At 43.2% G+C, this 24,723-nt stretch overlaps 1 protein-coding gene across 2 annotated transcripts in view; it reads left to right on the top strand.

Moving 5' to 3' along the window:
* The window catches only part of c5h8orf34 (chromosome 5 C8orf34 homolog), a 314,780-nt gene that overhangs the window by 29,021 nt on the left and 261,036 nt on the right, over positions 1-24,723 (top strand). The window lies entirely within an intron of this gene.

The raw sequence follows: 24,723 nt of genomic DNA, 5'->3' as shown, positions 1-24,723 counted from the left end.
GGGATCAAATCTCAGGACCCCACAAGGGAAGCAAACTGTCAAATGTGACATCAATGATAGAGGATATCATCAGTGAATAGCATTTGGGAGGTCGGTCACCTGTCAAGATTCCAGGAAACTGTACCTGAATTTTTCATTCTTAAACTTCAGACTTTCAAACCAACCAATTCATTGATCATTTTAGAAAACCAGAGACTTCTGGGGAGGCAGAAAATAGATTAACCCACATGCTGCAATTTTTCTAAAATGGTAATGGATTTAAAAGCTTTAGCAAGATATCGTACAAGGAAGTTAGTACCTGAAGCTTTTTACTCATAACTCCAGATACTCTAGGCATATCAGGATACAAAGTGAGGATCCAACCATTGCCCTAAATAGATTCTGCTTCTTGTTCTGTATTTTCTAGGATCATACAGCTCTAAAGCACAGAAACAGAGTCTCTGGTTTAACACATCCATGCCGACCAGATATCCCAAATTAATCTAGCCCAGTTTGCCAGCATTTGGCCCATATCCCTCTAAACTCTTCCTATTACTATACTCATCCAGATGCCTTTTAAATGTTTGAATTACACCAGTCTCCACCACTTCCTCTGGCAGCTCAATCCATTCACATACCACCCTCTGTGTGAAAAAAAAATGCACCTTAGGTTCCTTTTAAATCTTTCCCTTCTCACCTTAATACTTGTTACCAATGTTTGGCCTATCTGTTGAGCACAAAAGCTGACGTTTCGGGCCTAGAAAGGGTCTAGGCCCGAAACGTCAGCTTTTGTGCTCCTAAGATGCTGCTTGGCCTGCTGTGTTCATCCAGCTCCACACTTTGTTATCTTGGAGTCTCCAGCGTCTGCAGTTCCCATTATCTTTGGCCTATCTATTGTTCACCAAGTTTGACCTATTTTGTGCCTATGATATCATGTGAACATTCTTCCCCACATGACAGTGACAGCTGAGATTAATATCAACAAGATTGTTGGAGGAGAATCTATCCAAAATTGCCCAGAACAAGTCTAACATTATAAGATGGTGACAGTAATGAGGCCTTTGCCAAGTCTAAGAGTGAATATATATGATGCTACTAAAGTGGTAATGCCATTAGACCAGTAATCCAGAGACCAATGCAATAGGGACATGGGATCAAACCCCACCATGGCAGCTCATGGAATTTAAACTCCATGATGAAATCTGGGAGATAAAGCTAATCTCAGTAATGGTGACCCCACCCATCACCATTGACTATTGTAAAACCCCATCTGGTTGACTAATACCTGTTAAAGAAGGAAATCTGCCATCCTTGCCCAGTGGTTTGCCCTACAGTCTAACTTCAGACTCACAACAATATAGTTGACTCCGAAATGGCCCAGCAAGTAATTTGATTCAAAGGTGACGAGGGATCAGCAAAAGGTTCTGGCCATCATAGCAGTGTCTGTATCCCAGGAATGAATAAATGTTGAGGGTATCTTGTCAGAAAAGATACATATGTTGGTGAAAACTGTGTGTTTTTCAGCCTTTGTAGGTGCTAAGAAGGTGGGATGGTCATGCCTATAAGCTGAGTGCAATCAGACAGCTGTTCCTAACCCTCAATATTGTTGAAGTGCTCCATGGAATATACCCAGGTTATGTTTACCTCACCCTCTCCCTTCACCCAGGACTACTAACTGACTTTCCTGCTCATCTTCATCTCAATAAATAGCAGAGAGTAGTAAGGGAATGGAACGCTTTGCCTGCAACGGTAGTAGATTCGCCAACTTTAGGTACATTTAAGTCGTCATTGGACAAGCCTATGGATGTACATGGAATAGTGTAGGTTAGATGGGCTTCAGATCGGTATGACAGGTCGGCACAACATCGAGGGCTGAAGGGCCTGTACTGTGCTGTAATGTTCTATGTTCTATTGGCTCCACACCTTCACCACCTGCATTATGACTTCCAGACAGACAACTCTGAAACCTGATGGAGCCCTTCCTACTCTTGTTTCTGTTTCTAGCATAAGGTTCCTTTCCAATTCTGTAGAAATCTTACTGTCCCCACTGTGAAGGCCGCTGTTAGCATGTAACTAGCATGTTAATGTGTATGACTGACTCATCATCCTTCATTGCACTGTCATCCAAACTGGCAGATTCCCTTTGGGAAGATTGAGCTGGAAGGTTCATTCCTGCAGTGTCTGTACTTCCAACATCAAAGTGAACCCAGCATGTGTGCAGGTCTAGGGAAGCAATATGTGAGCAGTTAACTCTTTCTTTCTTCACAGATGTTCCCTGACCAAAGGCTTTCCAACAGTTTCTTTTAATGTTAAGCACATAGTTGTTTAATCTGTATAGGACAAGACTTCTTCCTAAACCACCATTTCCTTGAGGATTCTGTTGGTTGATCTCATGCCTTCTCATCTCATTTCTGCTTTTCCTCACATTGGACTAGATGGCTAGAGCATGGTTCAGAATAGAACTCACATAATGGGGTTGATATCACTTCTGGCTGTTGAGGTCTTGGGATGTCGCTTCGTTCTCTTCCCCTGAGTGCAGAAGAGACTGAATCATCAGTGGTAAAAGGCTGTGAATGTAATGGCTCAGAAGGGAGCATCAGCGGGCAATGAGCCTGGGACCTTTGGACAGAGCACATCTGAATGAATGAATGACAGGTCAGCAAAGATCATACATTATGTACAGCAATGGACCACAGATCATTGACTTTCAGAAACCCATTCATATACCAGACTGTTTTGTTCATCAACAAATCACTTTTACTGCAGCTAAACATAAATTCAAAGCTGCTGTCTGGCGTTTTGGTTTTTGGATGAATGTTCAGGTGCTCGAGTGACTGCAGCAAAAGATATTAGCGATGCCTTCCCTCTCATTCAGGAAGCAGAAATCCAGTCACCTTTCTGGCAGCAGGCTTTACCAGGTTTGCTTAGAAGCTGGCTGTGTGTGACAAATCTTTGACAGCCTCACGAGAGAAGCAGGGACTGCTCACACTGTGCAAGTGATTGCTGTCACTGAAGACTATTTTGGGAGAGTGGATTTGGGAGCAATCTATCCTCCAGGGTCTAGGTCCGAAACGTCAGCTTTTGTGCTTGTGAGATGCTGCTTGGCCTGCTATGTTCATTCAGCTCCACACTTTGTTATCTTGGATTCTCCAGCATCTGCAGTTCCCATTATCTCCTTTTCTGTATCTTGCCTCGAGTTCCAAATACAAAAATATAAAAGAGTGCTTGGATGGGCTTAGGTGGTCCAGAATAATACCAAGAGTGCCCAGTTTCCATTCTGGCTCCAATAGCAGCCAAATGTAAAGTTTAAAATTTCGCCATATAAGCCTGCTCCACTACTGAATGAGGTCATGGCTGCTCAGTTTGTGTTTTGACTTTAATGTTGCCAATGACAAGCTTTGATATCATTCCCCATCCACCTCTAAATTAAAAAAAATTCAATGGCCCTGCTCCCAACTTCAGTCTGAGGCAGAGAGTTCGAAATTTGCTCAATCACCTCGGAGAAAAAAGAATTCTCCTCCTCTCTGTCTCAAAAGAGTCAGCCCAATTCTTAAAATAGTGGCCCCTAATGCTGGACTCACCAATGAGAAAACATTCTTTCAATGTACACTGTAATGGTTGTAACATAGCCAAATGGACCTCATGGAACATGACTTCCCTGATTGGACCAGATGAATAGCCCCAATCAGGGAGCCTGGGCTAACAGATATAGACAGGAGTGTCAGAGTGTCTGCTCGCTCTGAGAACTGGCTTTGAGGGAGCTGGACCAGTGTCAGGGACTCTCCACACGTAAATATTGGATGAGATTGTGATGGGATACTGGCCTCAGTGGAGTTATTTCATCCTACTTGTCAGTAGCTTTCAGAATCTTTTAAAACTTTATCACATCATTTCTTACTCTTCCAAACTTCAGGGAAGACAAACGGCGTCCGGCCAATCTTTCTTTCCAAGATAATGCCTTCATTCCATCTTGTAAATCACCTCGTAATCACTTCCAACATATTTACATCCTTCCTTGAATGAAGAGAGCATTTTGCCATCAAGATGTGATCTCCCTAATATCCTGAATAACAGAGGTATATTATCCTTACACTAGTATTCAACTCCCCTTATTAAAAAGGCCGGTATCCAATTAGCTGACTTGATCACTTGCTGTGTCTGCATACTAGCCTTTTGTGATTTGTGAGCTAGAACACACAGATCCACGTGCACTGTTGAAGTCTGCAGTCATTTTCTTTCTGAGTAATAGTCTGCTTTTTATTTTAAATTCCGCAAGCCAAAGCGAGAAATTTCACCTTTCCCATAATAAATGCTCGACTTGTCAGATTTTTTTGCACACTCATTTTTTTCTTTGGTTTACATTCTTGTTTTGTCATCTTCGGACCATTCTTTCCAACCTGTCTTTGTGTCATCTGCAAACTTGGCCACCATGCCTTCCATTCCCTCAGATATCTGACTGGTATAAATTGTAACAAGTTGAGTGCCCAGCACAGAAGCCTGCAGGACCTCCCTGTCACATTCTGCCGATCTGGAAAAAACCCATCTGTAAATATTTTAATTTACAGCCAACCAATCTTTTATTAATCAAAGTTATTACCCCAATGCCATGAGTTCCTTTTTTGTGCAATAACCTTTCGTATGGCACCGTTTTAAATGCCTTCTGGACATTCAAGTACAGTACATCAGGTTCAAGTGTTATCCACATCGCATGTTATTCCTCCAAGGAATTCCATTAAATTGGTTCAATATGGTTTCCCTTTGACAAAACTATACTGATTCCTCCTAATTATCTTGAGTTTTTCCAAATGCCCAGCTATAACCTTCTTTACTGATCGATTCTACACATGACAGAGATGAAACTGCTTTATAGTTTCCTTGAATAGAGGCATTATATTTGTTACTTTCCAGTCAAATGGGGTCTTTCCAGTATTAAATGAATTTTGGAAAATGAACCAGTGCATCAACCATCTCATTAGGCTGCTTCTTTTAATGCCTGATGATGAAATCTAGCAGGGCTTAGAGGTTTATTAACCCACAGTACCATAACTTTCCAAATGATTCCACTCAGCTAATGATTATAATTTCACAAAGTGCTTCGTTTCCCTCAACCTCCTGATACTGGGAAGGTCCTTCTATCTTCTATAGTCAAGGCAGAAGCAAATCATTTAGACATTCTGTCATTTCTTTATTACTTGCTATTAACTCTTCGTTTAGCCAGGTTTCAGCATTGCTAATCCATTATGTATCCATTTGTGGTCCCAATCCCTTTTTGCCCAGGTTCCAAGTAGGCAACATGATCTGGTTACTGGCATTTTCCTTTGTATGATTGCCACTGGAATGTGCAGCCCAATTTATTCATCAGACTGGAATCACCCTTACGAACTGAGGTAACACGCTTTGAACTCATGGGTTATTATTCTACCCATATCATTAGTTCAGAAATGTAGGGGTTACAGGAATAGGGTAGGGGAGAGGGTCTAGGTGAGATGGCTCTACATGTTTTGTATAAAGTGTTTGTTTACTGTAGGCTCCTACCAGGGTTAACAATTATCAGGTTCCTTTCAACAACTAAGTCTTATTGGTCAAAAGTGTTTTATTGTTACCAAACTGAATCTGTGCCAAGAGAACTCCATTTTTCCTTTGCCCTGTATATGCCTGTGTGTGTATTTTGGGCTTTTTGACAAATACTTAAAACTCTCAGATTACAAACTACCGTGTTAACTACTGTTGCATCACCATCAAATAGGGTCAACTCCAGACCCTCGGAAATTTCATAGCATGAAGTCAAACATGGGCAAGGAAACTTCCTGCTGATGATCACACAGTGCTGATGAATCAGGGTGCTCTATGTTGAGCATTGCTTTGAGGAAGTATTGAGTGGCTGGTGCACTGAATGTAATGTAGCCGAGAGGCTTGAATGCCCATAACAAAAGTGGGTCATCAGCAGCGCTAGTGACCGAGCTGGTAAAGCCTGAAACAACATGGTCGCTAGACCGGAACTGTGCATCATTGGTGACAGGACTCAACAAGAACCAAAAAAAGTCTTGACTTCATTCTCACCAATTTTTCTGTCACAGATCCATCTGTTAATGACAGTATGGGTGAGGGTGATCCTCATGGAGATGAAGTCCTCTCCTCACATTGAGGAAGTCCTCTAAAGCCCCAGGATCAGAGAGGGAAATCTTCAGCTAATACTATTTCACTACAGGTTGTACGAGGTAATGGCCGGAGCTACCGGACACTGCAAGGGCTATGGGCCCTGATAATCTCCTGGCAATAGCACTGAAGACTTGTGGTCCAGAAACTGCAGCTGCCCTAGCCAAGCGATAATGCTGCTATCTATTTGAAACTGTGGAAAATTGCCCAGCTATGTCCTGTACACAAAATGCAGGACAAGTCCAACCCAGCCAGTCACTACCCTGTGAATCTACACCCTATCATCAGTAAAGTGATGGGATGTGTCATCAACAGTGCTATCAAGCAGCACCTGCTCAGCAATAGCCTGCTCAGTGATGCCCAGTTTGGGTTCTACCAGGGCCACTCAGCTCCAGACATCATTACAGCCTTGGTTCAAACATGGATAAAAGAGCTCAATTCCAGAGGCTAAGGGAGATTCACTATCATTTACATCAATAACATGTTTAACAGGGAAGGTGATGGTCTAGTGGAATTGGAATGTTAATCTAGAGATGCAAATAACATTCTGGGGACCTGGATTTGAATCCTGCCATGGCAGATGGTGGAATTTGAATTCAATAAATAGCTGGAATTAAGAACCTAATGATGACTATGTTGATTGTTGGGAAATACCCATCTGGTTCACTAATGTCCTTGAGGGAAGAAAACTGTCATCCTCACCTGGTCTGGCCAACATGTGACTCCAGACCCCAACAATGTGGTTGACTCTTAACTAGGGATGGGCAAGAAATGCTGCCTGGTCAGTGACACCCTCATCCTGTGAATGAATTAATAAAACGAAGTGTAGTGTAAAGGAACACGAGCAAGACAACAGTTGGTGGGCATCAAAAGGAAAAGATCCTGATTGGCTAGTTGGAGGAAGATGGTTGTGTCGGTTGGGGATTAGTCATCTCATCTCCAAGACATCTCTGGAGGTGTTTGTCAGACTAATGTCTTAGGTCCAACCGTCTTCAACTGCTTCAATGGCCTTCCCTGCATTGGAAGGTTAGAAGTGGGAATGTGCAATGTTCACCACTTACATTAGATTTGTATTACTTTTTACATTAGGTTAGATTCCCTACAGTGTGAAAACAGGCTCTTCAGCCCAACAAGTCCACACCGCCCCTTGAAGCATCCCACCCAGATCCATCCCCCCATAACCCACATACCCCTGAACACACACTACAGGCAATTTAGCATGGCCAATCCCCCTAACCTGCACATCTTTGGACTGTGGGAGGAAACCGGAGCACCCGGAGAAAACCCACGCAGACACAGGGAGAACGTGTAAACTCCACACAGACAGTCACCCGAGGCGGGAATCGAACGCGGGTCCCTGGCGCTGTGAGGCTGCAGTGCTAACCACTGAGCCACCGTGCGGCCATTAGCACGTGTGACTCTTCAGATAATGAAACCGCCCACGATCCAAATACAGCAAGACCTGAACAATATCCAGATTGGCGTTGACAAGTGGCAAATAATATTTGTGCCACAAAAATACCAGACCATGAATATCTCCAACGAAAGAAGCAAATCACCATCTATAGCATTCCAATTGCTGCATCCCCCAGTGTTAAAATCCTGGGCAGGGTTGCCATTGATCATTAACTGAATGAGACAGATCATATAAATACTGCATATAGATACCCTAGGAGTAGGTCAGAGGTTAGGAATCCAGCTGTGAGAAGCTCAACTGCCTTTCATAAGCCTGACCACCATCTACAAGACACAAGTCAGGAGTGTGATGGAATACTTCCTGTTTGCCTCGATGGGTGCAGCCCCAACAACACTCAAGAAGCTTAACACCATCCAGAACAAAGCAGTCCACTTGACTGGCACGACATTCATGCCCTGCATCAATATTCAGTAGCAACAGTGTACACCAGGCAATGGATCTAGGGCAGGAACAATGGTTTGAATGGTCTCCCTCTGCCGTTTTAACAGTTATGTAATTATGTGAAAACCAAACCATAATCACCATTAATGCAGGACTGCAGCAGTTCAAGGAATCTGTCAACAAAAAACAATTTTAATAAGCTGAACAATGGTGATAAATGCCAGTGTTACCCACACTCCAGGAACACATTTAAAAAGTAACTATTTACAGTTCAGCAGATATAGCTGTCTGCACATATCACATTCCATGCAACATAGGGCGGCACGGTGGCTCAGTGGTTAGCACTGCAGCTTCACAGCGCCAGGGACCCGGGTTCGATTCCCGCCTCGGACGACTGTGTGGAGTTTGCACATTCTCCCTGTGCCTGTGTGGGTTTCCTCCGCGTGCTCCGGTTTCCTCCCACAGTCCAAAGATGTGCAGTTTAGGTGGATTGGCCATGCTAAATTGCTCGTAGTGTTCAGGGTTGTATGGGTTATAGGGGGATGGGCCTGGGTGGGATGCTTCAAGGGGCAGTGTGGACTTGTTGGGCCAAAGGGCCTGTTTCCACACTGTAGGGCATCTAATCGAATCTAATATTAGGACTGTCACTATTGTGAGTGGCGTTTGAACACCAAGCCTTGCAAAACATTGTTCCTCTTTGTCAGCAACAATTCTGCAAAAAAAAATAAAAACAATACTTGGAGATTGTAAGGTAATTTCATACCTCCAAACTATAGATTAAATATCTTGGCTTCAAAATGAAATTTAACAACTTGTGGCTGCAATAAATATGCCTGATTCCGTTATGAAATTCAGAGAAATTCGAGAAATGTAAATGCCAATTGACAGAAACTAATTGAGCATCTCATATGTATCGCAGAAGTGATGAGCGTCAGAGAGAAACACAATTACAAGGTAAGTCTATACCATTTATTGTTTGCTCTGGGATATTTCAAAATTTTCACTATGGTATTCATAAACAAAATGTATTGAAATATTTTCAAGAACTGATGTGAATATAAAAGGAAGGGTTAGTAAGTTTGCAATTAACACCAAAACTAGTGGTGTAATGGACAGCGAAGAAGGTGACCTTAAAGTACAATGAAACCTTGAACAAATGGGCCAATGGGCTGAGGAGTGGCAGATGCAGTTTAATTTAGATAAACGTGAGGTGCTGCATTTTGGGAAGGCAAATCAGAGCAGGACTTATGCACTTAATGGTAAGCTTTTATTAATAGAGGGATCGAGTTCCGGAACCAAGAGGTTATGGTGAAGCTGTACAAAACTCTGGTGCGACCGCACTTGGGGTATTGTGGACGGTTCTGGTCACCGCATTATAAGAAGGATGTGGAAGCTTTGGAAAGGGTGCAGAGGAGATTTACTAGGATGTTGCCTGGTATGGAGGGAAAGTCTTACAAGGAAATGCTGAGGGACTTGAGGCTGTTTTCATTAGAGAGAAGAAGGTTGAGAGGTGACTTAATTGAAACATATAAAATAATCAGAGGGTTAGATAAGGTGGATCGGGAGAGCCTTTTTCCTAGGATAGTGACGGCGAGCACGAGGGGGCATAGCTTTAAACTGAGGGGTGAAAGATATAGGACAGATGTCAGAGGTAGTTTCTTTACTCAGAGTAGTAAGGGAATGGAACGCTTTGCCTGCAACAGTTGTAGATTCGCCAACTTTAGGTACATTTAAGTTGTCATTGGACAAGCCTATGGATGTACATGGAATAGTGTAGGTTAGATGGGTTTGAGATCAGTTTGACAGGTCAGCACAACATCGAGGGCCGAAGGGCTTATACTGAGCTGTAATGTTCTATGTTCTATGTCCTGGGGAGTGTTGCCAAACAAAGAGACTGTGGAGTGCAGTTTCATTGTTCCTTGAAGGTGGAGTCACAGGTGGACAGGTAGTGGAGAAGATTTTTGGTATGCTTGCCTTTATTGATCAGTGGATTGAATATGGGAGTTGGAGGGTCATGTTGCAGCTGTACAGGACATTGGTCACTCCACTTTTGGAATATTGCATTCAATTCTGCTCTCCCTGCTACAGGAAAGATGTTGTTAAACTTGAAAGGGTTTGAAAAAGATTTACAGGGATATTGCTGACGTTGAAGGGTTTGAGCTGAATAGGCTAGGACTATTTTCCTCAAAGGCTGAAGGGTGACCTTACAGAGGTTTATTAAATCATAGAGCATGGATAGGGTGAACAGCCAAGGTCTTTTCCCCAGGGTAGGGGAGTCCTAAACTAGAGGGAATAGGTTGAAGGTGAGAGGGGAAAGATATAAATGGACCTAAGTTGAAATGTTTTCACACAGAGGGTGGTATGTGCATGGAATGAACTGTCAGAGGAAATGTTGGAGGCTGTTACAATTCTAACATTTAAAGGGCACCTTGATGGCTACATGAATAGGAAAGGTTTAGAGGGACATGGGCCAAATGCTGGCGAATGGGATTACATTAATTTAGGAATCTGGTCAGCATGGGCGAGTTGGACTAAAAGAGTCTGTTTCCATGCTCTTTATCTTTATGGCTCTATAACGATAGTGTATTTCAAAGAACAAAGCATTTTATTATATTAGAGTTAAGAAATGCTTTGTTTTGCCAGTTTCTGTGACTCAACTTTGGAACTACATAGAATTAATAACTAACAGAGAGCTACACCATTAGCTTTGTGTGAATTCACTACCTGCTGAATGATGCCACAAGATCATAAAGAATTCTTGAATTATACAGCGAGCTGCTGGACTTCAGAGAGAGTTCCCCTTGTTAACTACCAGCTTGCTAACTCTTTGTGACTGTGAAGAATTGCCACTTGAGTAAGATTCTTGAGGCATCTAATGCTCAAAGGCCAGTCCTAATTCAGCATGAGTTCCTCCATTTGGCAGAGGAGAGAAGGGAATTGTAAAATAGAAGTAAGGGAGAAGCATACAGGAACCCACCAGAGATCATTTTCTCAAAAAATATTCTGCTGCAGTAATGCGCTGGTGACAAGGTTGCAAATAAACTAAAGTACAATTCAGCAAAGCTAATGTAGGCTCAAAGTGATTTTCTGTATATCCTATTAAAAACTCAGAGTATAAAGTGATAAATAATATGAGTGAATATATTTTTGGAAAGTGCCAGAAAAACAATCAAACATATCGCATTTGCTCATTATCCCATCTATTTTGTGAAATTTGTAAAAGGCATACTGATCATTTGCACTGTCGTTTGGTGTGTGCATCCCATAATAAAATCATTTCAGCTTCTATTACATGAAGTGAAAAATGCTTTTGAAATTGCAAAGCAGCAAAGAGCATCAAGTTTTCTGATCCTTTATTTCTGTGATTTTCTCAGAAGCAGTCACTTCTATGTGAGAAAGGAAGGAATATTTTGAACTGTCTTTCTAAAGAATAGTAGCTTTAACGCTCACCTGAGGTTTTATTGTTTTCTTTCATTTTTCTGCTTTTGTGAATCCGACTGTCCCTGGCTAGGCCAGATTTACTGCCCAACCCTAAATGTCCCTGGTAAATTGTTAATGAGTGACCTCCTTGAACTGTTGTAGTCCATATAAAGTTTTGTTATGGAGGCAGGTCCGGATTTTTGAAAAAGAACAGGAAGAAACAAAAGAATAGTTCAAAATCGATATGACGTGAGATTTGGAGGGGATCTTGCAATTGGTGGTGCTCGCATGCAACATCTGCCCTTATCCTTCTTGCTGTAAGGGTTGAGGGTTTGGAAGGTTGTAAGGAACTGTTCTGAAGAAGGTTCACTGAAACATTAACTCTGCCTTCTCCCCGCAGATGCTGCCAGACCTGCTGAGTTTTTCCAGCAATTTCAGTTTTTGTTCCTGACTTCCAGCATCCGCAGCACTTTGTTTCTTGTTGCCAATACTGTGTGGACGCAGTTTAAAACCCCACCATGGTGCTAGCAATAGGATATACATTCAATGAATAAATCTGGAATTGAACGCTAGTCTGTGATCGTGACCAGGAAGCAATCGTTTGTTGTAAAAGAGAATCCCACAGTGTTTCACTTGTAACTGGCAATATCTACCTGCTCAGATCTATGTGACTGCAGGCCACAGTGATGTGGTTGACTCTTAACTGCTGTTTGTAATGGCTTGGCAAAACACTCTCAGTTCAAGAGCATTTCAGGGTGAGCAACAAATGCTGGCCAAATAAGTTACCCACATTCAATGAAACAATTAGAGAAGGAGATAATGCATGTTCAGTAAAGACTGAAATGGGTGACCACGAAGCAGAGTAGAGAGAGGCAGGGAGGGCAGGGGTGGCCTGCTGCTGTCCCATGTACAGTTTTGGATAATTCTCAGGATATCAGCGGGTGCAATTCCATTGCACCCTGGGTTGCTCTGGTTCACAATGGATGAGAAAGAAGTATGGTTATAGTGTTATAGGCGTAGGAGATTCAGTAGTAAGAAGGACAGACCCTCGGATAGTATGTAGCTTTTCTGGTGCCAGGGTCAATGATTTCTTGGAATAGTTACAGGGTATTCTGAAGCAGGAGAGTGAAGCAGAGTTGTGATACCTGTCAGAGCCAATGACACTGGTTTTAAAAAGGGGAATGAAGTTCTACTGGCAGAATGTAGCATGTTAGGACATAAATCTAAAATGCCAGACTTGAAAGGTAATCTCAGGATTCACACCAGTGCCACATGCTTGAGAATATGAGCTAACAATAGGATGGCTCAGATGAACACATGACTGGAGATAAGGTGTAGAAGGGAAGAAATTCCACTCCTGGGACATTGGGACTAGTTCTGAGAGGGGTGGGACAGCTACAAATTGGAATGAAAGAGTCTGAGCAGAACCAACACCAATGTGTTTGTTTAGGGGAGGGTATGTGTGGTAGTGTTGTTGGGGAGGGTTTAAACTAGAATGACATGGGGATGGGAACCTAAGTATGAAGTCAGAGGAGTGAGAAACAACAAAAAAAAATCAACAAGTAAAAAATAAGAAGCAAAAGCAAAAGGCAGAGAAAACAAGGGCAAAAGAGCAAATAGGGCTATAATGTAAAATAAAGCTAAGACAACTAACAAAGTGAAAAAGACAAGTCTAAAGGCTTTGTATCTTAATGCGCAGAATGTTTGCTAATCATCCATCTTCCTGAAGCACAAATAGATATAAACAGTTATGATACTTGAGATTACAGATGTGGAGGTGCCAATGTTGGACTAGGGTGAGCAAGGTCAGAAATCAGACAATACCAGGGTATAATCCGACAGGCCTATTTGAAATCACAACATATTGGAGCGTTGCCCCTTTGTCAGGTGAGGTGAGAGGGAGGCACACAGGACATAGAGTTTACAGGCAGAGAGAACAATGGGCAAGAGATCAAAAGACCATACAAATGATGTGAGTGGGTCCCTGCAGGTGATCAAGAGTGTCAGTGTGTGTAAAGTGTCAACGTCTGAATAACAAGTGAAGGGCTGGCCTATAATCTGATTAAATAGGGCAGAGAGATAATTGCAAAAAATGAAAAATAAAGTGGTGCTGGAGACAAACCAAATGACTGGAGTAACATGATGGGTATAAGAGTTACATGCCAAAAGTCGAACCAAAGTAATAAGTAATTCCAAACTGTAAAAACTAATTAAGATAGTGAGATCATAACAATTTATCAAGGTGATGGTGTCAAAACAGGACAGTAAGAGCGATTTTACAGATACAGAACAGTATGGTGGGGGGACACGTGTAGCGTGACATGAACCCAAGATCATGGTTGAGGCTGTCTTCATGGGTACGGAACTTGGCTATCGGTTTCTGCTTGGTGATTCTGCATTGTTGTGTATCTTGAAGACCGCCTTGGAGGACGCTTACCCGAAGCTTGGAGGCTCCTTTCAGGTCTTCAGGGAAGCACCCTCCAGGCGGCCTTTGAAATACACAACATGTTGCACTAGATGTAGCCCCACCATACAGTTCTGTATCTGTAAAATCTTCCTTATGTCCTGTTTTAACACCATCACCTTGATAAATTGTTATGATCTCCGTACCCTAATTAGTATGTAAAGTTTTGAATTACTTATTACTTTGGTTAGGCCCTCGGTATGTGACTCTTATATCGATCATGTTATTCCAGCCATCTCTTTTCCTTCCCTCAGTCTCACATGGTCTGTCAGTTTTGGACACTCCTAAGCAAGACTGGCTCTCTGCTGGGGAGAAGCAGATAATCATCACCAAAGACCCCTCCGACTCTGGTAATAATCTCTTCCAAATGCTTCCCTCAGGCAGAAGATACGCAGCAGGTTCAACAGCAGCTTCTTCCCCGCTGATATTAGACTGCTGAATGGACCCTTCGAATTTCAAATGTAATGTTGATCTTGCTTTTGTACACCTCTGTAGCAGTTAGTGAACAAGAAGCTTCTTTGCAGGAACAACAATTACAGAGCCCACTGCTATGGTAGTTGGTAAAAGAGGAAGGTTCTAGCAGTTGGAGAGACTCATGGACAATGTGATAGGGTGCTATTCAGACATCTTTCTGTCAAGAGATGTCAGATGTGTCCTCCAGCCTATACTATGAATAGCCAAAACAAAAAATGATCAGGGGAACCTGAATTAGGCTGACTAGGTTGATAGCCACAGATAAGTTTACATAACCTTATAGGACCTGGAAATCCTTTTATAGCAGAATGCCTGTGGATGTGCAAATTCTTCAGCTGTTGGAAAATTTGTTCAATCAAAATCTTCTTTTATGCAATCACCCTGGTAAAATACACATGTTCTACTGGTAGACTGCTCTTTCAAATTAGTTTTTAAAATAGTCCTTTGAATTATTGTACCAGAAAACAGCACTTCTTTTAAAGAAAGCGGGCCCAGCACCGATTACAATCTACATGCCTATGTAGTTTGTTATCTAGACAGAAACTGTGACCACTGAGAAAAGCTACCTCCACAAAATTAGGTCACTGGAAATTCATAAAATCGTTCAAAATGCTGAATGAGAACACTGAATGAACCAAAATAGAATTTTATTGCTATTTGCCCAGAATGATTAGAAAAATTTCAGCTAATTTTTCAGGATTGTTCGTGCCTAGTGCTTAAGATCTGGACACATTTCAATTTTGAAGAATTTTTGTTTTCAAAAACAAATCAAAATCAAGACTACTTGAATATAGGGATCTGGATGAAAAGCAGGTATATGGAATTGAGCCATAAACCAGCCATGATCTCACTGAATGACAGAACAGGCTTGAAGGGCTGAATGGAGTATTCCTGTCCCTGTGCTGAAAAAAGAAACATTTTAATGAGTGTTTTGTTTCGTAGTTATCAGGACATTCACAAGAATAAAAATGTTAAAGGAGAACAACATTTTACACTCTCAAAGGAGTGCTGATTGGTTGATAAGTGGACAATGATTTATAAAGCTAGAGAATGGACTACTTAAATGCAGTCTGACAGTTAACTGTCAAACTTTGTTTAAATTTAAACCAGGCAGATTGATGCTGATCAGTGAAGGCTTTACCCTAAGAAATCAACCAGAAAACGTGGAAACATTGTGACCTAGTGGCATTAATGTCGGCTATTAATCTAGAGAGCGGGTACTTGTTCTGGGAATCTGGGTTCAAATCCTGTCATGGCAGGAGTAGGATTTTGAATTCATCAAAAATCCAGAGTTAGGCATTTCATGAAGCCATTGCCAATTGTCAGGAGAGGGGGGAAAGTCCCATCTGGTTCACTAATATCTCTGAGGGAAGGAAACGGTCATCTTTACCCAGTTTGGTATACTGGCCGAAAACGATCTCAAATACTGATGAGGGATTGGCTTTAAACGATGACTTAATGGTGATGCTTACATCCTGTGAATAATGAATGAAAAAAAATTGTTAAATTTAAACAAGCACAACATATATCCATGATTTTCGGTATGCAAAGAATACAGTCAATAAATGTGAAGCTGAAAAAGCACAATAGGTCAGACAGTATCCGAGGAGCAGGAAAGTCAATGTTTCAGAGCGAAACCCTTTGTCAGGACTGGGGAGGGGAGCCCAGAAATAAATTGGGGGGAGCGGTGGAGCTGGGAAGGGTAGGTGACATGGAGACAGGGGGATGCAGGTAGAGGATTACGGTGGTTGGACAGTGGAAAGGTGAGTAGGAAGCTGGACAGGTTGGGGGAGTAGAAATTTTGAAACTGGTGAAGTCAATATTTGGATTAACAAAGTGTAGAGCTGGTTGAACACAGCAGGCCAAGCAGCATCTTAGGAGCTGAAAAGCTGACGTTGCAGGCCAAGACCCTTCATCAGAAATGGGGGATGGGTGGAGGGTTCTGAAATAAATAGGGAGAGAGGGGGAGGCGGATCGAAGATGGATAGAGGAGAAGATAGGTGGAGGGGAGTCAGACAAGTTAAAGAGGTGGGGATGGAGCTAGTAGAGGTGAGTGTAGGTAGGGAGGTAGGGAGAAGATAGGTCAGTCCAGGGAGGATGGACAGGTCTAGGGGGCGGGATGAGGTTAGTAGGTAGGAAATGGGGGTGTGGCTAGAGGTGGGAGGAGGGGATAGGTGAGAGGAAGAACAGGTTAGGGAGGCGGGACAAGTTAGGCTGGTTTTGGGATAGAGTTGGGAGAAGGGAGATTTTGAAGCTGGTGAAATGCACATTGATACCATTGGGCTGCAGTGTTCCCAAGTGGAATATGAGTTGCTGTTCCTGCAACCTTCAGCTGGCATCATTGTGGCACTGCAGGAGGCCAAGGATGGACATGTTGTCTAAGGAATGGGGAGCTGAAATGGCTCGCGACTGGGAGGTGCAGTTGTTTATTGCGAACTGAGCGGAGGTGTTCTGCAAAGTGGGCCCCAAGCCTCCATTTGGTTTCCCTGATGTAGGGGAGACCACAACGGGTACAGCAGACGTCAAATTCACCAACACCTTCCATCCCAACCTCAAGTTCACCGGGACTACCTCTAACACCGCCTTCCTGAATCTCTCTGCCTCCATCTCGAGTAATAACCAAGAAACCGACATCCATTTCAAGCCGCCCGACTCCCACAGCTACCTAGAATACACCTCCTTCCACCCACCCTCCTGCAAAAATTCCATCCCCTATTCCCAATTCCTTCACCTTCGCCACATCTGCTCCCAGGATGAAGCATTCCACTCCTGCACATCTCAGATGTCCTCAATTTCAAGGACTGCAACGTTCCCTCCCACCACAGTGGTCGAGAACGCCCTCGACCGTATGTCCTGCATTTCCCACAACTGATCCCTCACACCCCGTCCCAGCAATAACCACCAAAAGAGATTCCCCCTCATCCTCACATACCACCCCACCAACCTCCGGATCCAACGCATCATCCTCTGACAATTCCGCCATCTGCAATCCGACCCCACCACCAAAAACATTTTTCCCTCCCCACCCTTGTCTGCTTTCCGGTGGGACCACTCTCTCCGTGACACCCTTGTCTGCTCCACATTCCCCTCCAGCCCCCCCACACCTGCCACTTTTCTCCTGTAACCGCAGGAAGTGCTACACCTGCACCTCCACCTCCTCCCTCACCCCCATCCCAGGCCCCAAGATGACTTTCCATATCAAGCAGCGGTTCACCTGCACACCTGCCAATGTGGTATACTGCATCCACTGTACCCGTTGTGGCTTCCTGTACATTGGGGAAACCAAGCGGAGGCTTGGAGGCCGCTTTGCAGAACACCTCCGCTCAGTTCGCAATAAACAACTGCACCTCCCAGTCGCGTATCAATGTGGATTTCACCAGCTTCAAAATCTGCCCTCCCCCCACTGCATCCCAAAACCAGCCCAACTTGTCCCCGCCTCCCTAACCTGTTCTTCCCCTCACCTCTAGCTGCAAACCCATCTCCTACCTACTAACGTCATCCCGCCCCCTTGACCTCCCTGGACTGACCTATCCCCTCCCTACCTCCCCACCTACACTCACCTCTACTGACTCCTTAACTCCCTTACTCTCCGCCTCTTTAACTTGTCTGTCTCCTCTCCACCTATCTTCTCCTCTATCCATCTTTGATCCACCTCCCCTCTCTCCCTATTTATTTCAGAACCCTCTCCCCTCCCCCATTTCTGATGAAAGGTCTAGGTCTGAAACGTCAGCTTTTCTGCTCCTAAGATGCTGCTTGGCGTGCTGTGGTCATCCAGCTCCACACTTTACTATCTCGGATTCTTCAGCATCTGCAGTTCCTATTATCTCAATTTTCAGATTACTGGGCTGTAAGCTCCCAAATCAAAATGAGAACCTGTTCCTCCAGTTTCTGATTGGCCTCACTCTCTAACAGTGGAGGAGGCTGAGGATGGACATGTTACTGGGAGAGGTAAAGTGGGTGGTACCCAGAAGGTCATGTTGGCTGGTGTGTGCAGAGTACAGAAGTTCCACAAACCGGTCCCCGAGTCTGTGTTAGGTCTCCCCTACGTAGAGGAGACCACATCGGGAGCAACAGGTACAGTAGATCAGGTTAGACGAGGTGCTGGTGAATCTCTCCCGAATGTGGAAGGATTATCTGGGGCCTCGGATGGAAGTGAGAGAGGAGGTGTAAGGGCAGGTGTAGCATCTCCTGGGGTTTCAGGGAAAGGTATCAGGTGTAGTGGAGGGGTTGTTGGGGAGTGTCGAGCTGATGAGGGAGTCGCGGAGTGAAGGTCCCTGCAGAAAGCAGACAGATGTGGGGAGGGAAATATCTTTTTGGTGGTGGAGTCTGATTGTATGCAGTTGAAATGTAAGAGGATAATGCTTTGTGTTTGGAGGTTGGCGGTGTGGATGTGAGGACCAAGGGGGCATATCCTTATGGCTGTTAGGGGGGTGCGGTTTGAGGGCAGAAGCACAGGAAATGGGGGAATGTAGTTGAGGGCATCCTAATTTACAGAGAAGGGGAAACTCTGGTCCCTAAAGTAGGAGGATATCTGGGATGTCCCAGATTGAACACCTCAACCTGGGAGCAGATGTGGCAGTGACAGAGGAATTATGACTATGGGATAGAATTTTCGCAAGTGGCTAGGCGAGAGGAGGTGTAGTCGAGGTAACTGTGGGGGTCAGTGGGTTTGAAATGGAAATCAATGATGAGTGGGTTACCAGAGATGGAGACAGATAGGTCTAGGAAGGGGAGGGACGTGTCAGAAATGGACCAGGTGAAAGGTGACGCAGTGGAAGATGTTGGTGAAGTTGATGAACGGTTCGAGTTACTCGCGGGAGCGCGAGGCAGCACCGATACAGTTATCAACATGGTGGAGAAAGAGGTGAGGGATGGTGCAGGTGTAGTTATTGAGGAGGGAAGTGGTAGAAATCAAAGGAAAAATATTAGGATGAGGACCAGTTCCGTCAAAGGGATGAGCGTGTTGGTGGAAGGGGACTGGGTGGGCCTACGGGACAGGAAGAAGCGGAGGGTTTGAGGCCCACTGTGTGAGGGATACAGGTGTACTCTAGTTTCCAGCGTCTACAATGAATAGACTGTGTTTCTTAATATATGTAGCTTTAAATGTGTATAAGCATACATACTGAAATCCCAACTGGAAATCGTAGATTTATTGTCAGTGTTTTCCTTTGCATGCTCAGAACTAGTTTGCAAATGCTGTCCAGTCAGGGACTGTGCCTCATTCGGACAGTGTTGTTTGCAGTTACTTAACAACCAAATGGTTGCTATTACACTGGTCTTCTAGGTAAACCGTTGCCAATTTGGGGCTGACAGCTCTCTCAGATATTGGGACAGATAACCAAATTTTTCCCTTTGGTTGCCAAGCTGAGCACTCTGCAAGGGGGATTGTAGGTGGGGGTACTGGAAGCAAGGATAGAAATCTGCTGCATGTCTTTTGGAAGGAGGACACCAATTGGACGGGATTGGTTTTATTGTAACATGTAACGAAATACGGTAAAAAGCTATGTTTATGAGCGATACGTGCTGATCAAGCAAACAAAGATGTACAGATCAAAAAAGACGAGGCATACAGGTTACATTACAGGTTATATCGGTGACTAGAGTCCATTCATCTGGCTGATAATGGCTGGGAAGAAGCTGTCCTTAAACCTGCTCATGTATGTGTTCAGGGTTCTGTATCTTCTGCCTGATGGAAGAGATTTTCTGAGATCATTACCAGGGTGTGATGAATCTTTGATGACGTTGGCAGTGAGCTGTGTAAATGGAGTCCATAGGTGGAAGGTTGGCTTCTATGCACAACACCGTCTGTAGTTTCGTATGTTCCTGGGCAGAGCAGTTGCCGTACCAGGCCATTATGCACCTGGACAGTTTGCTTTCAGTGGTGCATCTGTGGAAGTTGATGAGGAACCTTAGCGACATGCCTCATTTCCTGAGCCGCCTGAGAAAGAAGAGATGTTGTTGTGCCTTCTTGACTGTCACATTTACGTGAAGAGTCCAGGGCGGGTCATCGGTTATCGTCAGTCCAGGGAATTTGATGCTCTTTGCGCTCTCAACCTCAGTTCCATTAATGTAGATGGGGGTGTGTTCTCCTCCTTTCTTTCTGAAGCCAATGATCAGTTCTTTCGTTTTGCTGACGTTGAGAGGCAGTTTGTTTTCATTGCACCAAATCACCAAGCCCTCTATCTCCCTTCTGTATTTTGACTCGTCATTGTTAGATATCTGTCCCACTATGGTGGTGTTGTCAGCAAATTTGTAGATGACGTTTGTTTGGAATTTGACAACACGGTTTTAGGTGCACAGGGAGTACAGTAGGCGGCTGAGGACCCATCCTTGTGGGGGAGTCCAGCGTTGAGTGCTATTGTGCAGGAGGTGCAGTTACCTATCCTCACTGATTACAGTCTGTGGGTCAGGAAGCTGAGGATCTCGTTGTAGAGGACAGACCTGAGACCAAAGTCACTCAGTTTTGAGATCAGTCTGGAGGGGACAATGGTGTTGAAGGCGGAGCTGTAGTCAATGAGCAGGGGTCTGCTGTAGTTGTCTTTGTTGTCCCGACGTTTCAGGGTTGAGTGCAGGGCAAAGGGAAATGGCATCTGCTATAGATCTGTTATGTCAGTAGGCAAATTGCAGGGGATCAGGATGGGCTCGGAGATTGAAGTCGATGTGGACCATAACCATCCTGTTGAGTCACTTCATGATTATTGAAGTCAGAGCAACAGAGCCTGTGAAGAAAGGATTTCTCTGCACCCTGTCTTCCTGTGCAGGAAACAAAACCTGCTGGTATGGCAGCTAGACAGTGGACATTACTGCCTGCTGGATGTACCAACCCTCCATCTTGAAACCCATCCGTGATAGATGCAACAACTTTAAACCATGTGTTACAAATGATCAGTACACACTGAAAAATACTTTAAGGCCAATGAAGGTTTTTTTTTCTTTTTGTGTATATCACTGACTAGGCCAGCATTCACTCTCTGTCTCATTTTGCTGAGGGGACAGTTGAGAGTCAACCTCATTTGCTATGGGTCTGGAGTCTCATGTTGGCCAGACGGGGTAAGGATTTCTTTTCCTTTATTCATTCATGGGCTGAGGGTGTCACTGGCTAGGCAGCATTTATTGCCCATCCCCAGTTAAGAGTCAACCACATTGCTGTGGGACTGGAGTCACATGGAGGTCAGACCTATATACGACTCTAGTGAACCAGATGGCTTCCCTCTCCACATTGACAACAAATCCATAATCATCATTAGATTCATATCTCCAGATATTTTAATGAATTCAAATTCCACGATCTGCTGTAGCAGAATTCGAACCCCTGTCCCTGGAACATTATCTGGGTCTCTGGATTAACAGTCTAGCAATAATACCACTAGGCCATTGCCTCCCCATCGGAAGGTTGGCAGGCTTCCTTCCTCAAAGAAGACAAATGAACCAGATGGGTGTTTGTAACATTCAATTGTCGTTGCTATGAGATTAGCTTTTAAATTCAAAACTTATATTGAATTGATATTTCACCATTTGTGATGGTGGTATTTGAACCTTTATCCTCAGGACGCGAGCAGGGTTTATAGATTACTAGTGCAACGATGTTACTACAGTGCCACCACCTCCTTCCCCTTGGGCAAGCCATGAAGTCAGTTATAAAAGGTATCTTTCTCCATTGACCTCAAACTATATATATGTGTGTGTGTGTACATATATACATGGCCATTTTGTAATTCATTTTTAAGGAAGTTCACCCTCTGTAACCTAAAATTGGAAAAAAAACCTCACTCCAGACATTCCCGTTATTCACTTTAAGTTGTTATTTGCAATATTATTGTGGTGTAAAATCTGTTTCTATTACCCTGTGTGGAAGGTAATAATGTTTCATCTTTCCTGTCAGAATTATGCATTAGATTATGGTTTGAGACTGTAACTTTGAATTTAAGAAAATGAAGGGAATCATTAAGACCTGCCTGACAGTCAGCCTGGGTGTTTTTTTATATATTGTTAGAGATCAAAGGAAAGCTGAGGCTATTTTCCTGAAGCAAGTACTTATACTTGGAGACAATTTTAACAGACTTGAGTTTTACAATGTGTGGTCTCCCAACATGTCAGAAGTGTTGCAGGGAATGGGTTGTGAACAAATGTGATATAAAGTACACCTTTTTATCTCAGATGAAACAGTAGGATCAAAGGTTAGCATTCCTATCTGTGTGTATGCACTTGTGTATCTCGTTCCCATTGGAAAAAAATGGTAGAATCAGCAGTTTTTGAGATGTGGTCACAAGCTTCTCTACAAATGAACAAATATTGGACACTGACAGCAGAAATTCCATGTGGTCAGTAGGGAGTAAAGACTACTTGATTTTGCAAACTGCTATAGCGAACTGTCGGAGGGATAGTTAGTCACCAGTTAAAGAAATTAATCCTGAAGCCTTCTTTACTTTCGTGGAGATTAGCCTGGTATAACATACAAATTCTATTTATAACTGTTTTTAAAAAAAGCTCAGAGATAGTAAGAACTGCAGATGCTGGAGTCAGAGATAACAAGGTGTAGAGCTGGAGGAACACAGCAGGCCAGGCAGCATCAGAAGAGCAGGAAAACGGATGTTTTGGGTCAAATTCTGAAGAAGGGTCCTGACCCGAAACATCAGCTTTCCTGCTCTTCTGATGCTGTGTTCCTCCAACTGCACACTATGTTATTTCAAAAAAACAACCTGTTCAAACATGGCAAGTAGGACTCAAACCTAGAAAGTCTAGGTTAGACATATGGGCACTATCACAGTGGCACAGATGTCCCCTATTTTCACTTTGTCGTAATAGACTTACCATTTCAAATTAATTGTGGCTAAAGCTTTGCCCATTTCACAGTCTTGCTAGTACCATTGTAGTTTCCTACAGTACTCAGTTATTTAGCATACCTCCGAGTGTAGTAACATCTACAAATATGGACATTACTGTAAAATATATTGGTCTGTGTCTTTCATTGATGCATACATGAATGGAGGAGGCCCAAGAACAGAACCCTGTGAAAAAATGCCAGGAGATTCTAAAGACTTTGAAAAACTATGTACAGCTCCTACCCTCTGATTCCTTCCTGCTACAACTTGTCATCCTATTTCATCCTATCCAAACAAATGGGATTTTATACCCTTGCTTTTTTCTCCAGTAGTGTCAAGTGTGAACATTGTTTCAAAGACTTACTGAATGTCCATATACACAGCAGCCACTGCATTTTCCCCGTCTATCTTTCATTTCATCCAAGAACTCTTATCAGATTTGCTGAGAACTCCTTTCTGAATTCCATGTTGTTTACTTCTAATTATTATCTGTCCCTTTTGTTAATACTTTTAGCTTGAAGTGTTGTTGTGGGTAAATTACCAAAAGTTACCTCGAATTCAGCTGCTTATTGAGAAGTCTCACGGACAATCATACACTGAAACAATGATTTAAACTTCATTGCATGTAGCATTCAAAATAAAACCCCTCGAATAGCCAAGTTAACCCTCTCAACCCAACTTGGCTTTTCCATGATTAATGGTGGAATTTAGCTAAGATTCTAACTAACTGTGTCTGTTTCTGGATGTGTCTGGCGTTCAGTCCTTTTGCGGTGTTGCTCTTTGAAGTTTTGTTGCTGACTTGTTGTGGTGTTGGATCCTTGTATAATTTTCTCTCTTTCAAGTTTGTGATGTGACTTTATTGTTGTCCTTTAGATCCTTTCATCCCCAACATTAATTACTTTCCTGGAGACCTCAACTCTGTAGCTTGCCTTCTTAGCAGAAGTAGCTCCCCTGTTCCCTGTTACATTTGAGGTTAGCTGTCTGTTTAAAATACAGATTTTCCCGCAATTAACCCCTTTATTTCAGGACATTCCTTCTGCCGGCAGTCTTAATTGTCCATTTGTCATGAAGCACCAAATTATCAAGTCGTGTTATCTCCTCTCTCTGAGGAAACAGCAAATCTATGTTGCTTCAACTTCTTTCCAAGGACGGCTAATGAGCAAATTGCTTTTAATTTCTTTATAAAAGCTTCTCCCTGTCCCTTTCATCTCGAGAAATAGTTTATTCCAGACAGTTATTCTGATTCTTTCAATCTATGAAGTTACTAAAGTTCTGAAATTTACATTGTCACATTACGCATTCTAAAATGTCTCCAACCACAGATATTAAAAATGTGTCTGTTAATACTTAGGTTAGATATTACACCTGTCATTAAGAATAAGTTTTACACTAACTACTCACCAGTTCTGCAGAAATAATGCTCTCATTAGAATTGTGAATTCTAATGTCTTGGTTCTCTGCTGTTTGCTGTCATCTGCTACATAATTCAATTCCTTGTGTAATATTTTCAACTTATGTTTTCATTTTCTCTTAAGTTGGGGTTGGGTTGA

Source organism: Stegostoma tigrinum, chromosome 5, assembly GCF_030684315.1.
Source record: "Stegostoma tigrinum isolate sSteTig4 chromosome 5, sSteTig4.hap1, whole genome shotgun sequence".
NCBI lineage: Eukaryota > Metazoa > Chordata > Chondrichthyes > Orectolobiformes > Stegostomatidae > Stegostoma > Stegostoma tigrinum.
Note: the sequence above shows the minus strand (reverse complement) of the source record. Positions and strands in the feature narration are given on the sequence as shown.